The sequence below is a fragment of the Setaria viridis genome, chromosome 2, assembly GCF_005286985.2.
Source record: "Setaria viridis chromosome 2, Setaria_viridis_v4.0, whole genome shotgun sequence".
NCBI lineage: Eukaryota > Viridiplantae > Streptophyta > Magnoliopsida > Poales > Poaceae > Setaria > Setaria viridis.
Window position 1 is genome coordinate 36,180,603 of NC_048264.2, and position 16,774 is coordinate 36,197,376.

Below are 16,774 nucleotides of genomic sequence, written 5' to 3' on the forward strand. Positions count from 1 at the left end.
CTTGTTCTGATCTTGTCCGAGTACGTCCCTTAGTGGGCCGTCCAAGGTCTACTCGTGGGCCTGGGGTGTATGCCCGATAGGGAGGCTTTATTGACTTCATGTCATGTCCTGAATAGAGTTTTGAACAAGAATAAAGAGCAAACTCCATACGAGATGTGGGTTGGGAGAAAACCATCACTTTCTTATTTGCGCACTTGGGGATGCTTGACGAAAGTCAATCTACCAATCCCTGAGAAGCGCAAGTTGGGACTTTAGATGGTGGATTGTGTCTTTCTAGGATATGCTTAGAGGAGTATTGCTTATAGATTTTTAGTAGTTAAATCAGAGATACCTGATATGCATGTTGATACTATTATGCAATCTCGTGATGCAACATTTTTTGGGAATATCTTTCCTATGAAAGATATGCATAGAACTTCTAGATTTTCCTCTGAGATAATTCCTAAACCAATTGCATCTATTAAGTCTTCTGAACAATCTGATGAGCATGAGGAGGTCATTTAGAAGGATGACAGTGAAGCTCCTAGAAGGAGTAAGAGACAGAGGATTGGAAAATCCTTTGGTGATAATTTCACTGTGTACCTTGTGGATGATACGCCCACATCCATTGCTGAGGCATTTGCATCTCCAAAGGCAGATTATTAGAAAGAAGCTATCCATAATGAGATGGACTCGATTCTTTCTAATGGAATCTGGGAGCTCACTGAACGACCCTATGGCTGCAAACCAGTGGGTTGTAAATGGGTGTTCAAGAAGAAGCTTAGGCTGATGGTACTATTGAGAAGTACAAGGCATGTCTTGTGGCTAAAGGCTACACACAAAAGAAAGGTGAAGATTTCTTTGATACTTACTCACCCATCACTAGATTGACCATAATTTGAGTACTATTTTTTTTGGCTACCTCATATGATCTTATTATCCATCAGATGGATGTAAAGACAACTTTCCTAAATGGAGAGTTGGATGAGGAGATCTAAATGGATCAGCCTGATGGATTTGTGATAAAGGGTCAAGAAAGTAAGGTGTGTCAGTTATTAAAGTCTTTGCATGGTCTGAAACAGACGCCTAAGCAATGTCATGAAAAGTTTGATGGAACTTTAACTTCTACGGGCTTTGTCATAAATGGAGCTGATAGATGTGTGTACTATTGTCATGGTGGGAGTGAATGAGTCATATTATACTTGTATGTGAATGACATACTAATCTTTGGCACCAATATTGATGTGATCAATAAGGTCAAGTGTTTTCTATCAAAGAGTTTTGATATGAAAGATTTAGGAGAAGTTGATGTTATTCTGAACATTAAGCTGGTTAAGGATGAGAATGGGATCATTCTTTCGCAATCCCATTATGTGGAGAAGATCTTTAGCCACTTTGGCTACATGGACAACAAGCCTTCTCTAACTTCTTATGATCCTAGTGTGATACTTCGAAAGAATAAGAAAATTGCGAAAGATCAACTGAGACACTCTCAAATTATCGATCCACTCATGTATTTAGCTACCGCAACGAGACCCGACATATCTTTTTCTATGAGCAAATTGAGCAGGTTCATGTCAAACCCGGGTATTGATCATTGGCATGCACTTGAAAGGGTTATGCACTACTTAGTAGGTACTATGAGTTATGAGATTCACTATTCTGGGTACCCTGCTGTGCTTGAGGGATATAGTGACTCGAACTGGATTTCTGATGCTAATGAGCTTTATGCCATGAGCGGGTATGTGTTTAACCTTGGAGGTGGTGTAATATCATGGAGGTTATGCAAATGGACCATTTTGACGAGGTCAACCATGGAGGTAGAACTTACTGCTTTAGATACAACCACTGTTGAAGCAGAGTGGCTCTGTGAGCTTTTGATGGACTTGCCTGTGGTTGAAAAACCAGTGCCGGCCATCCTTATGAACTGTGACAATCAAACTGTGATAGTCAAAGTGAACAATGCCAAAGATAGTGTGTAGTCATCAAGACATGTCAAGAGGCAACTGAAGTCTGTCAGGAAATTGAGAAACTCTGGAGTAATAAGTGTGACTTATATTCAAACAGATAAAAACCTAGTAGATCCTTTTACAAAAGGGATATCATGGAATGTGATATAAAGTGCATTGAGGGAGATGGGTACGAGACCCGTTTGAGTTGCCATAGTGGTAACCACACCTATGTGATCGGAGATCCCGTGAATTAGGTTCCGGGAAAAACAAGCTTTTGTTAACTAAGGACAGTAATTATTCAACCCTCTTGTAACATCCCTAGAAATCACCAATTGAAATCACTCGCTAAAAATCTTTTTCAAAACCTTTCAACATTCTGAGCTCCCGAAATTCCAACTTCCCGGTGAATTCTCCATCCCGGCACCAAGCTGACCACCGTCCATCCTTTTCCCTTTTGCCTCTCCGCGCTTACGCCGCGTGCCGGACGGAAGACCGCCATGCGTGCTTGCGACCATTTCCGCAATCGCCGCCGCCTCACTCTCTTTTCTTCTTCTCTTTTCCCTCTCCCTTTTTCCTTTTTTTCTTTCTCTCTTCCTTTTTCTTTCTTCCTTTCTCCCTCCTTCCTCCTACCGTGCCTGCCCCTTCCCGCGCACCGCAACATGCCACTGCGCCCGACCACCCGGCCCACTCGCCACCCGTGCATGCCAGCACACCCACGCCCACCGCTCGCCCTCAGTGCCTCGGCCCTGCGCTTGACGTGCACGCGTCCACGCGCCTGCCCACCTCGCCGTGCGCTTGACGTGCACGTGTCCACGCGCCTACCCGCGTCGCCGTGCGCTTGACGCGCCCACGCACGCGCCCGTGCTCCTGCCTGCCTCGCCGCGTGTGCCCCGGCCCCACCACACCGCGCATGTGCTTCACCACCGCGCCACGCCACCGCCCTGCCGTCGGCACGCCGCTTGTCATCTCATCGCCACACTGCTCGCTACAGCACCTCCCTGTGCGTCCCCTGTGCTCCACCCTTTGCCCAAGCATCCTAGCTGCCATTAATGCCGCCTGCCGCCTCCCTGTGTTCCCTTGTGCGCCGCTCGTTGGCCGCCCCCTTCCCCTTGCCTCCGACCTATTAAAGGGCCTCCGCTCCCCCATGAGCTTACCTAGCCATCCTTCTCTCCCTCCTGAGCTTCCCAGCCCCGCTGCCATAGCCACTACTCGCCGCCGCTGTCACCCACCCGCTGGCCGCCGCCGCGCCACCTCTACGCACCGCCCCCTCCCAAGGTGAGTAGGGGAATGGAGCCCCCTCACTCCCCTCTCCATTTCCTCCCACTTCCTGGCTGCCCAGGCTCGGCACCCCCTCCTCTGTTCTATTTGAGAAGAAGGCAAAATTGCCTTTTGCCCCTCCCCTTATTCCTTTTTATACTAAGACCCTTCCACTTTTCTTTTCCTTTTTCACCTGAGCCCCTCCCTCTCTCAAGTATCTCTACAAAAAGGTCCCTAGATCCTTTAAAACCAGCCCCTAAGCACCTTATCGCTAACATTTTATGCGCCAAATTTCCTCCTAAGCACCCCAAATTCGAGCACATCATTCTTAAACATATTATCGCCGAGTCATCTACCAATTCTCTGAAAACACTCTTCCTTCCTCTATTTTCGGTTCACTCACTCTCTCTCTCTCTCTCTGAGCTCAACGAATAAAATCTTATTTTCTTTTATTTATTGTGTGCTTGCTCGTATGTGCCGTAGATCGTGAAGTGACCGAGGAGGAGGAACCCGAAGAGGAGCTTGAAGGCTAGTACCACAAGCCCAAGCTCAGAGACCAGTACCGCGAGCAGGAATTCCCGGACGACTTTGAGGACGGCAAGTCCAATCTCACCCTTTGATGCATATTTATCCTAGTTTTTCAAACATAACCTATTGGCCAGTTTTACAAATTGCATATTGTTTTACTGCTGAAACCCAGTTGGATAGACACCCCTTGATTGTTATGATTATTCCTTGATGTCTTAAAATTATCTCTAAATATGATATGCTCTATTTGGATGATAATTACTGCTAGAATGCTTAGGACCTTATTACTCATTTTATTACAATTCAATTATGACTACAATGTGTTTTTATCAAAGAATAAATGCGTGAGTGTTTTGGTGAAAATAAATGGGATTTTGGTGAAAGATGAGAAAAGATGTTTTGATGAGACGGATGGGTGTTTCTTGTGTGAAATGCCAAGTTGGGCTCGTACCTTAGTGGTTGAGCAAGTTGGAAGATATCCGTCTTGTTTTAATTAAGGACCGAGTTGATGTGTCATCTTGCCTAACCTAATTTATCGTGCAACCACTCGACCTTTGTATGCGACAAAGGCTTAACATAAATCCCACTAGCTGGTCTGTTAGCTATCAGGAGAGCTGGTGAGCAATGAAAGATCATGGAGAAGGAGTAAGTCTTTGTGACTTAGGTTGTAGTTAAGACCTCGTTTGTAGGCCATTAACCCCTTGGTTGCTTCCGTGTTGGCTATTCAGGTCTTAGCGAAGGTGGGTAATGGCTTTGATAGGATCCGCACTGACACTAAGGTGATTGTGCTATGGTACCCTACTTTTGGATAAAGTGTACACCTCTGCAGAGTTAAAACCTATTCGAATAGCCGTGTCCACGGTATTGGATGAGTTACGACTTGGTCACATAACTAGCTTTTGGGAGATGGATGATTTTCATGGCGTGTGTTGGATTTTGGAAGTGTCTGGCAGTTGTGCCATGAGCTACCACGGACAGGGAGTCCGGTAGCATTAAAATTTGGATCCTTTGTGTAGGATCAACCCCACTTAATTATTCAGTTACTGAATAAATACTTTGTGAAAATCCTTTTTGAAAATGAACCCTTGCATGTGTTGAAAACCTAGCTTTATTGCAAATAAACCTTAGCCTTATCCTTGTTATGACTTGTGCATATTCTTGTTGTATCCCCCTTCGTGGATGGGGTTGGACTTGTTGAGTATGTTTATACTCACCTTTGTTTTGTTGCTTCAGAGGAAGATCCAGACTTCGTTGCCAAGGACATCGAGTAGGTGGTCGTTTCCGCACCCAACGTTGCTTGTGGCGTTGGCTCTTTGCAGGATGCTTCTGCTGGCACATAGTCCCGAGTGTTGTCTAGGGTTCATCTGGACAGTAGCTTGTATCATTACCGTTGTTGTTTTACTTATCGTTTCAGTGTGGCTTTCGCGCCCGCTCCCTCGGGAGTTGTACGGTTTATGAACCATCTGTTGAATAAATAAGTTATCAGCCTCCTGAAACTGATATTTGTATCACATTTAGTCTCTGCTTATGTGGGGATGCTTTACCTCTCTAAGTGAAGATGCAATACTCTCAAATATTGCAAGGCAGGTATGATTTAAGGCATGTGTGCTGTAAGGCAGGTTGGCTAGATGCCTTAATGTGATTCTATTGGTTTAATAAGTCCTGTAGAGCATTCTTAAAAAACACACCTATATGAGTCCGGCTATTAAATGTCACAGTCTATGAGACATGGGTGATCTCTAGTGAGCTCATGAAAGAGACTGGGAGTACAACACATATGCTACACCCGCGGGGTAGGCTATTGGTGGCCAAGTACTGGTTATGACTTTGAGTGAAACTTGTACGTGCAAAACTAGCAATTCAAGGTGTAGTCCATTATCAAGTTGTGGATGAGTGTAGCTTGAAGCTCTAGGCAAGAGTTCAACTCAATAGTCCTTGTTGAAACACTGGTATATCAAACAGTAGTGAGAAACAAGCAAAACACATAAATGTGTATTTGAGATCTGGTGGGGGATTGTTAGATTTGGGCCAAGTAATTCTGAATAAATCTCAAAGGCCCATTAGCGTAAGAGGGGTTAGTCCCGTATTGCTAATAGACGAGGGTGTTGGGGTTTTCCTCCCTATAAATACGGGTCACCCCCTTATGAAAAAGACGCATCATAGACTACTATATGGGAAGGCACCCAGGTTAGAGTATCCCTAAGGTTGTTTATACGAGTTAGGTTTTGCCTCTTCTACATTGCTGCGCCGCCACTGTAGTGTTCTCCATTCCATTGCATCGGTGAACGAGAGAACAGGTCTCCGGAACCCGTCGTCCTTGTGATCCTGCACCGGGAGAGGGTGGATAAGGTTTTTAGGAAGCGCTCCGCGCGACTGCTCAAGTTCGTCGCCACGGCTCGTCCTCCGTCTAATCTTCATGTCGCGGCGTACCGTCGTCTTCAACGCCGGTTGCTGTGATCCGTCCGCAATATCGTTGTCGTTCCGTCAACGCCGCTCGTCATCACAGCTTCCCGGTACGTGCATCATAATCTGATCTAGTTTGTTAATCATATTTTCTGAGATCATGATTATGCTGTTCGTATTGTCTAGTACGTTAGATGCTAGAGTTTTGCATGCTAGGATTGTCTCTTGTTATGATTTATATTTTGGAAATTAATACAACAATTGCCTAATTATCCAACGGATTTTTTCAGTTGACTTATGAGAAGCTGGCAGTTAGGGCAGTTTTAATCGGCCTAGCATCTTCTTCAGTTAGGTGCGGTGTAAAAGAGCTCGGAACCGCTTGAGAGCGATTGTGTTTACATCGAGCAGCATGCTGTGTGCGCATGGCAAAAGACGTCTCCTCCGTTGAGATTCTGTGGGGGCGCAGGCGATCCGAAGGTGTGGCTCAGGAGCTACCGTTAGTCGCGGCAGGGGCCGGGGTTTCTGTTCGATATCTTGACGAATGCTGCTGCGGCCGGTGGGTGGCTAATTCCTTGTCGAGTATTAGGTCGGCGATGGTTGCGGCTCATCAGGCTCAATTTGGGTGCCCGTCCCGTCCTCGATCCGCCTTTAATCTTGGGCCCAGCCAGCACGATGCCTACCACCTCTTCCGTGGTGACGGGTGCCTGCACGTTGCGTCGCATCTAGTAGGCTGAATGGCTGATGGCTCTTCCAAGGAAACCGCAGCCATACCACATCGGTACTATACACTGGCCGAGGCGATCTCTCTATCTGACCGATGGGGAAACAGCGTTCGCGTGGGCCCCATCCCGATGTCTTAGGCCTTGTTCCATCCAGCCATATTGGATTTCGGCTAGGATTACTTACAGATTCGGTTCGCGTGATTTCATCTGTGTCACTCAATCCGGCAGGATTGAATCCTGCCAATCCACTCAAACCGAACATGCATAGGTGGAATCAATCTGTCCGGGATGCACACCGTGTAGGGTAGTCAGCTTAGGTGTTCTCCCTCCTAGTCGGCAGCAGCCTGGCCTTCCCTGGGAAGGGAGAAAAGTTGCTGCACGCAGCTGTGTCCTCAGTGTCATCTTGTTCGGTTACTTGCAGCGTCACGCGTCACCTGGTCACCGCACCACGTCGGCACAGCTCGTCTTTTTGTTGCCGGAGTTATCGGTCTTTTTATCGCTGCCGACCACGCCGTCGCAGCCGGGGTTCAGTACACCACGGCGCTGTCAGTGCCCTACGTCTGGGGCTCGTGGCCGCCCAGCGCCGGATACGAGCACCACCACCATCATGGGTAGCCCACCGAGCTCGCCGGCGCTCTGCCTGCTGCCCTGCACGTGGTACTACCCCATCGTGGTGGACCCGCGCGGGGCGCCGTCGGCCGCGTACGCGGCGACGCAGCAACAGGCAGCGTTCCAGCCGGAGCCCACGGGGAGCGGGGGCGGGAGCCCGGCTGGCGGCGCGACGCCCGAGGAGGACACCGACGACGACCCATGCTCACTCACGCTTGGCCTCGACATCGCTGCCGACAAGCGGAGCGCGCCAGTCAGCATCAACGCCCGGAGCGGTGCAGGGCTGAGCGACAGGGACAAGATGACGACGGCGGGGGAGGCGAGGAAGTGGAGGAAAGAGCATGACGGCATGCCGGCAAGCGTGGCCAAGCAACTGGTGCCTTGGAGGGGCGCCCAGCTGTGGCCACGTGGGGGCACGTGCGGCAGGCCGGTGACGGCGCTAGGGGGCACGAGCGGCCTGGCGGCAGCCATGGGGTGCACAGGCGCCGGGAGTCGCAGGCGGCGGCGTAGTCAAACCGCGGGTGGAGGCGCCGTGGGGTGCGGCCGCGACGCCAGGGCCGCGATAGCAGGTCGGCGGCGATGGGAGCGTGGAGGTGTCGGGAAGCGTGGGCGGCGGCGCAGTAGGGCTGCGGGTGGAGGCACGACGGCGAGGTCGTGGCCATGGAGCGTGGATGCGCCAGGAATCGCGGAGGCGTGGGGAGCTGTGAGTGTCGAGTCGAGGGAGTGGCTCCGTTCCGGAGGGGTGGAGGTGGAGAATGATTCCGGGACGTGAGTGGTGGGGGAATCGAACTGAGCCTTTTTCCATTCCGAGCTACATCTAACCGAATAGCAGATCCAAGTGAGACCTGTCTCCGTTCCAAACCGTTCCAATTCATTCGGATTGGGCTGCATTCTGGGCGAAACTGGCCGAACCGAACGCCCCAATGCGGTTTCATCAGCAATTAATAAGGTGCCAAGTACGCATTTTTCTAACATGGCACCAGATTAACGAAGGGAGAGGAAACTATTTTCATCCGGCTCCAGTTAACCAGACGGACAACACCCACTGAGGGGTCATCGTTTCATCCAGCGGCGGCGGCGGATCCCGTGCGTCGCCGCCCTCCCGCGCCGCGCCCTCCCCCCCGCGCTGCTCTCCCGCGCGGTGCCCTCCCTCCTGCGATGCTCTCCCGCGCGGTGCCCTCCCTCTCGCGCTGCTCCCTCTCTCTCAGTCTTTCTTCTTCCTCTGTCAAACCAAGAACAGAGAGCACCGAGCAGAGCGCCTCTCGCCCGCCGGGAAAATCCACCGCCCCTACCCCGCCATTCCCAAATCGCCGCCGCCCACAGCTAGCACGCATTCCCAGATCCATTCCCCACCACTTCTTGCCCCGTGCCATGGCCCCAATCGCCGGAGGTTTGAGTTCCCGCACCCGCCATTGTGGCCAGCCGCCGAGCTCCACCTCGCCGCCGAACCCCACCTTCCCGGCCCTCTCTTCTCCAACCAACCACAAAAACCGAACCTAGGTGAGCCGCTTGACCTCAGGCTCTCTCCATCTCGCCGTCTTAATCGTGTTTCCATGGGCGTTCCCGAGCTCGCCGCCATAGGTGCGCCGGCGCTAGTCGCGTGCGAGGCTAGGGCTAGGGATTTGAGGAGAAAATAGGGGGAGAAGATTCACGTGGATGTAGGGAAGCGCTAGGGCTGTCGTTGGAGAGGGAGGCGAAGCCACCACGCCGCCAGCGGTGCGCCGCCGCCGCTTGCCGTGCGTGTGTAGGAGCTAAGGTAGACGAAGGGTAGGGTTGTAAAAAAATAGAAGTCCGAGGGGTTACCAAGGAATGTTCGGGTTTAAGAGTAAGGTGGGGGTTGGGTTTTGCGCAAGATCTAGGGGCTGAGTTGTAAAACAAAGGGATATACTCGTAATGGGCTGTATTCGTGAAGTCAATATCCATGCCTATCTCTGACAATGACGAGTTATATTTACAGGATAAGAAGGGAAGAGAAAGGATATGCACATTTGGGACAAGCACTGGCATATATCTAAGTATTGAGATATACTATGTGTAATCATTTTCATATATGACTATTTAATATCGTATGCATATATTTATTTACCTATATGAACTTTTAACACGAGAAATGACCGCATATTTTACTATGTAAAAGGCTACGTAGTTTCAATGGTACAATTGATCCTAACACAATGCGAAACTTAAACGCTGCACCATGTTTATAAAATTGTGTAGTGAAAACTGTGCATTGAGGGTGACAGTTTCGTTACGATAAAAAACTAACGTCGCATTGTAGTAACAGTGCTCGTGAAACTGCCACATCTTACGCAGTTATGCCCCGGCCTGGGTCACATCGACCCACCAATCCGGCCCGGCCTCCGCCACATGTACGGTGGCCGTCGGCGTCTCGGTCCTACGACGTCGGCTGCTCGTGGTCGTGGATGGTGGTCGCTAACACCGGGTGGAGCAGGGCACTGGGGCAGGCAGCGAGCTCGGAGGAGAGCTTCTACAGCACATACGAGTGCTGGGAGGAGAGCACTGGCTGCCACTGAATTTTCGTGGACCTCGCACCCACCCGAGCGTCCTGCGTGCGGGGCCAATCTCACGCCGACTGGATTCCGCGAGACACAGGCCAGCAAATAGATGATGGCATGACGAGGAAATGGACAAATGGTGGCATGGGGAGGAGGAATGCTATCATTGGTGCGTTTGTGGAGGACCTATGTAAACGGTTTGGGAATGGTCGGAAGGTGGAGTTAGGAGGAAGATGATATTAGAGCAAAGTTTTTTAAAAAAAATTCTCCCCAAAATGATGTATTGGGAGATATGCTAAAAAAAATTTCCTCTAAAAATATATCAACTCACAACAGAACGCTAAAAACTATCCCTCAATAATTCAAAATAGACCATGTTATCATAATTGAGCCCACCCCCTGACGCAGGACACAGTAATAGGAAGACTTTTGATTCTTTTTTACCCCAACCTTATCTTTCTTCCTGGAGGCAGAGAGCGCTCCGCCTCCTCGAGCCACATGTCACCGCCACCGGGGGCGCCTGTGCTCGCTGCCGTCGGGGGCCGCCACCTCTGCCGCTCATCCCACGTCAGCCATGGTTGCGGCCCGCACGATGGTCGCCCTCCAACGGCCCTTCCCGCGCCGCGCCTGTGCTCACCCCCGCCGGCCCTCCCTGCAGCCGTGTGGTGCTCGCCCCGCTGGCCATGGTTGCGGCCCGCACAAAGGTCGCCCTCCACCGGCCCTCCTCGTGTCGCGCCTGTGCTCGCCCCGCCGGCCCTCCCCGTGGTTGCGCTGTGCTCGTCCCACCGCCCATTGTTACGGCCCGCACAGAGGTCGCCCTCCACTGGCCCTCCTCGCGTCGCGCATGTGCTCGCCCCGCCGGCCCTCCCCGCGGCTGCGCGGTGCTCGCCCTGCCGGCCATGGCTGCGGCCCGCACGAAGGTCACCCTCCACGGGCCCTCCCCGCGCTGTGCCTGTGCTCACCCCGCCGGCCCTCTCCACGGCTGTACGGGAAAGGAGGCTCGGGGGCCGATTGGGGGCAAAGGCACGTCCCGAATATTTGCACGGCGAAGGGGAGGATTTTGGCGTCGTGAAAAGATTAGAAAGATTTAGGGGAACTGTTGGAGTGCCTTTTTTCCAATTTTCCTTTAAAAAGGTATTAGGGGTGAGATAGAGGTACTCTTGGAGTTGCTCTTAGGTCCTATTTGGTTTGGGGCTGCTAAAGTTTAGGGACCCACTAAAAGGGGATAAACTTTAGTCCGTAAACTTTAGCCCTTTAGTCCCCAAGAGGTTGCTAAAAGGGACTAATAACACGGTCTGTCCCTCATTAATGCCTCCCTCCCGCCCGCCCCCTCCGCTGGCCTCCCTCCCTCCCGCTCGGCCACCGCCGCCGTCCTCCCTCCCTCCCGCCCGGCCACCGCCGCCGTCCTCCCTCCCTCCCGCCCGGCCACCGCCACCCCCGCCGTTGGCCTCCCTCCCGCCCGGTCCCCATCGTCGTCACCCTTGCCGCCCGCCGCCGCCGAAGAAGGCTGCCGCTGCATCTCCGACCAGGAAGTGTTAGAGTATATTTGGTAGCTGTAGATATACGTATCGTAGACTGCCATATGTATCTGAGGGAGTCTTGCCCCTAAGTTTCTATACTCTATATATACCGGCTGAGGCCTCAATGCAATACAATCCATCTATTATACGCAATCTATTCCCTCCTATATGGTATCACGAGTTTAAATTTTTATTCCTAGAGCTAGAGCTAAGACTTCCGCTACCCTCACGCCGCCTCTGGAGACATCGATCTCGAGGGGGCAGCGCCACGGTTTCCTCGGCGGTCTGTGATCCGCCTCCTTCGAGAGTCATCAAGCAGCCCAGTTGACATCTTCATGGCTCCTGTGAGCCAAGCCGCGCTTGTAACACGGAGGGGTTGCTGGGCGCCTACCACGAGAAGAGGCTATCACCTGGTGGCGCATCGGGCTAGTGATTTGTTTTTGGGTATTCCGTGCCCTGTCTAATCTGTCTCTCTAATCTTCCCTGCGATCGTTCATCACAGCAGGAGAAAGAGGACAAATGAGATTGGGTAAGCTAGGGGCACCTTGACATCCACATGGAGACATCCTTGCTGCTGCTGTATCTTTTTCTTTTGCCCGATCAAAGATTGGGATTGCGTTGCCCACCACCCATCGACCTCTTGCCTCTACTTCGACATCTGTGTCGACTTCACCAGCTCCTGCCCCGTCTCCGACTGTGCGGCTTGGCAAGATGGATGGTGCCCTAGGGGATGCCCGTGTGCACCACCCTCCTCGCTGCTTCGTCCGCATGTCAATCTCCGCCGGCTCATCGTTGCCTCAACCGATCGGGACACCTCCACCGACTTCGCCCATCGTCGTCTCGCCCCGTGCATACTCGGTCTGATCAGCCGATGTGCGTGATCCACCCAACTCCCATGATGTTCATCCTCGTATTGCGCGCCTCTTCTCCGAGTATGGATGGCAGGGCATCACCCCTTCGAGCAGCAGCGGCGCCACCCGTGGTCTCCTTCGCCATTGCATCCTTACCGTCGCCGACCACATCAACGACCTCGTCGTCAACTACGAGTCGCTACACCTTGCGCGCATGGTCTTCATCAGGCTGTTCGAGTTCTTCGCCGTCTCCTTCGAGCTCCGCCACCGCGTCATCCGGATCATCAGGCCTTGCGTCAGATCGCCCGGGTCCACCTCCTCGCTTCTTCGTCCAGCACTACCTCGTCGCCAGTGTCGCCATCTAATCTCCACCTCGTTCGTCTACTCCAGCAACCGCGGGCTGCATCGGTATCTTCTACCTCGCCGTTTTTCTGCGCCTGCGACCACCGTGGAGGCCTTCTCTGCTCCTCAGACAACGGCGTGTCTGGTTGTGCACTCTCCCTTGCACGTCCGGTATTGGCAACACCGGTGCGTGCCATCATCCCCGATGCGTTCCCGAACCTAGGAAACCTGGGAATGTCTCATCTGATGGCTTAACTGCATCGACTTTGGCATCGACCCCCCCTCTACGATTGCCTCGACGCGTCACCATCTTCATCTTTGGCATCTTCCCCTACGCGCCACCATCCTCACGGCGCCTCCTCGTGCGCCCGCGGTTTCATGTGCGGCTCCCTCATCTTCAGCAACCTCGACGGCTATGTCGACCATGGCTACTCTACGCACGGCATCCTCAACCACGGCTACTCTACGCATGGCATCCTCGACCACGGCTACTCGTCCTCATGCTCGACTACATCGACATCGGCACAAAGGGCTATCATCTGCATGAGTTACTCGCTAGTTTTCTCTCCAGTCGCAGCATCCGCACCGCACCGACGTTATCACTACGGGAGGATGTCAGTCCGTCAGCTTTTGCCTTCAGCTTCTTCTCCGGTCTCACCGTCTGCGGTGCTCCCGCTGTGACTGCGGGGGCTGTTAGAGTATATTTGGTAGTTGTAGATATATGTATCGTAGACTGCAATATGTATCCGGAGGAGCTTGCCCCCCAAGTCTCTGTAGTCTATATATATCGGCTGAGGTCTCAATGCAATACAATCCATCTATTATAACCAATCTACTCTCTCCTACAGGAAGGGCGCGGCGAGGAAGGCCAAGAAGTAGATCGGCGCCGGCGACCCCCTTCCATTCCGCCTGTAGATGTGCCCTCCGCTCCTCCCCGGATTTGGGGTATTTTGGTCTTTGTTCATCTGCATTAATGGACTTTAGTCCATGGATCCAAACCGGGTAGGGACTAAAGTTTAGTTTAGTGAATAGGGGGCTAAAGTTTAGTTTAGTTCCTGGAGGAACCAAACAGGACAACCACAATGTGAACCAAAAGCAATCCATAGGAATTAAAATATTCCACTCAACCTACCTGACACATTTTAGGAGTGATCTATAAGGCAGCTTATAGCAAAAGGTGCCCATAAATTTATAAGCTACGCATAAAAAATAAAATAGCAATTTATCTCTCTCCTTCCTCTTCCCCTCTCTATCTCTCTCCTTACTTTCCTCTCTCCGCATCCACCGCTACTGCTTGCTTTTGGGCTGAGCGCTGACACATGACCCACTACTACTTGACCCAAATACATTGGCTTTTCCGTCCCCGCAATCATTTCTCCGAGTGCGGCCGCGGACGTGGAGTCGCGCGTGGGGCTCCGTCACCGTCAGATGCTACAAGAATCCAAAGCCACGCACGTCCATCTTACTGATTCTTTTCGATTTGTCAGTTACTCAGTTGGATTTTTTTTTTGATCTCCTGGATCTACACCATATTGAAAATAGAGGACAGGCCATTCCATCATGTCTATTCCTCAATTATCTCTAATATGAGTTGATTTTCACGCTAGAGGCGAGGGTCCAATTTAATTTCTCATTTCCAATACCATGATACCACAAGAGTTCACGGAATCGACCACATGACCCTAAATAAAGCAACTTAACACTTCAACTTAGACAAAGAGGACAATAAAAGGTTTTAGTGCGATAAAACAAAAGCAGTAACTTAAGTTTCAACATCATGTCTACCAAAAATTAAACGTCGTGATACGCCCTAATCATCTTCCCGCTAGCTCGTTTATTATGACGGAATGACAAGCCTCCTTCAATTCAATCAAGTCTCCTTTTCTTTGATCTGACCCCTTTTCTTGTTTGGTTTCACTGCATTCTTTGCTTCTTCCGTTCAGTTGATAGCTCAACTGTGAAAAAAATTTGGATGATCAGATATTGGGTGCAAAGAGACAGTAAAGATAGGAGGAACATTTGATGGATGGTTAACATACCATTAGGCACATTGGGCTCGATTTTATCATAGACCATTTGAAGCAACTCCTCAATGGTAGCCTGGTCATCCTGAAAATTTGAAAACAGGAAAAGTTTAACTAAAAGCAAAAATAATACTGTATGAGTTAATAGGAAGCAAAATTTGGGCATCTTAAAAAAACGCCTCTAACATTTCACATACAAAAAAAATTAAACATTTGTGCATATACAGATTTTCCTAAAGCTCATAAATGGTCACGTTTTGGCATGTATCTTTTCACGTTTTCCAATACTAAAAATGAGTTTTCAAGAATGTACTGCAGTACTTACGCTTAGAGAAAAAAAGTAAATATGTTAACTTACTTCTCCAACTCCGAGCCATTCTCTCAGCACTTGCAACACTGTCCTGCAAGAAACACCATCCTTCCACCTACCATAGTTGGCTAGATGGACTCCAATAACTTTACCATCTCTAAACAAAGGAGACCCTACGTCTCCGGCGACAGCAAAGTTATAGATGATCTTCTCATAGTACTCTTGGATGTCCTCTCACTATTGAAAAACTGAGGGCTTAGTACCGGTTGTACTTTGGTCTGGTACTAATATAAGTATTAGTATCAGGCCTAACGGATAGATCCCCGCGAGCCCCTTTAGTACCGATTGGGAGCTCCACCCAGTACTGAAGGCCCTAGGGCACATTAGTACCGGGTGGAGCCTCCACCCGGTACTAATGGGTGACTTTAGTACCGGGTGGAGCTCCCCCCTTATCCATCCATCCGCTCCCCTCATCCTTCTCTGCTCCTTTATCTCCTCCTCATCCGGTCCTCTATCTCTCCTCATCCTCTAGCTCTCTCTCTATCTCCTCCTCTGTCTCCCTTTCCCTCCCCCCTCCGCTTGCCCCTCACTGGCAGTGAGGAGCAGCGGCGGGGCAAGGTGAGGTGGCGGTGGGTGGGCGGGGGCCGGCGTGAGTGGCGGTGGGGTGGGAGTGGGTGCGCCGCGGTGGGAGTGGCGGCGGGCAGGGGCCAGCGGGAGCAGTGGGCCGGGAGTTGCGGGCACCACGGCGGGAGCGATGGTGGGTGGTCAGCGGGAGCGGCGGTAGGCGGGCGGGCCGGGAGCAGTGGCGGGCGGGAGGCCGGCGGCGGGGAGTGGGCCAGGGTCAGCGGGTGGATTTTATTTTTTTTATTTTTAATACCCTTTTAGTACTGGTTATTTCAATCGGTACTAAAAGCTCCTCCTTTAGTACCGAACTACCAGTACCGGTTGCGAAACCGGTATTAAAGGGGGTTCCGAACCGGTACTGATGACGCATTCCCTAGCAGTGTCCCTTCTAAATGCGTCAGCACTGTGCATTACAAAAAAAGAAACAAATGTGTTTTCATATATGCAAGAACCATACATGGAGCTAGTATAAAATGACCACTAAACGGTTTCTATTTTTCATGTGCATAGACTTACCTAATTCTTCCTGCGTAAAGTCCTGGCACCTTGACCATTGCCTGGACCAATATTCCATTCTCGTCGGGAAGGGTTGGGGTGAAGTATCCAACTAGTGCGACCTTGTCATGTTGATGTACTTTGTCAGTAGAGAACTCCACACATGGGTTTTCGGGCACATCACCCTTAACTGAAAACAATAGAAGATCACGTGCACCGTCTCGGTAACGGATCTTGTCAACTGGGTAATCCCTCTTATATATCCCCATTAGGAAACCTGATCACCTCACCCATTTTCCTTTTCATAAATTTGTGGTCACAGGTGAGAAACAAGCTTCTCTTTTCACCTCTAAACACGAGGAAGGCTGTGCCGGTTTCGATGACATCCTTCTTCGGATGATCCTCACTACACTTCCAAGGAACGGTTTTGTTGATTCGACCACTTGTTTGTGCTCCTTTTGTGTCAAGCGGTTTACTGTGAACTCACCTACAGATGAAGGAACAAAATATCGCTTCAACATTAATAATAACAAAGCTATATATATCTAAGATACCTCTCAGTTGGGCCACAACATTATAGCTCGGTGGGTCTGGGTGTCTGGGACTATGGGTTGCGTAAAAGTCGTAAACCAACCAAAATAG

General features: G+C 50.8%; 1 long non-coding RNA gene across 1 annotated transcript; it reads left to right on the forward strand.

Moving 5' to 3' along the window:
• The first annotated feature begins 7,967 nt into the window (after positions 1 to 7,967).
• LOC117843232 (uncharacterized) lies at positions 7,968 to 9,579 on the forward strand. Its single transcript, XR_004637680.2, has 2 exons — positions 7,968 to 8,950; positions 9,408 to 9,579. It is a non-coding gene; the product is annotated as an uncharacterized lncRNA (long non-coding RNA).
• The last annotated feature ends 7,195 nt before the right edge of the window (positions 9,580 to 16,774 follow it).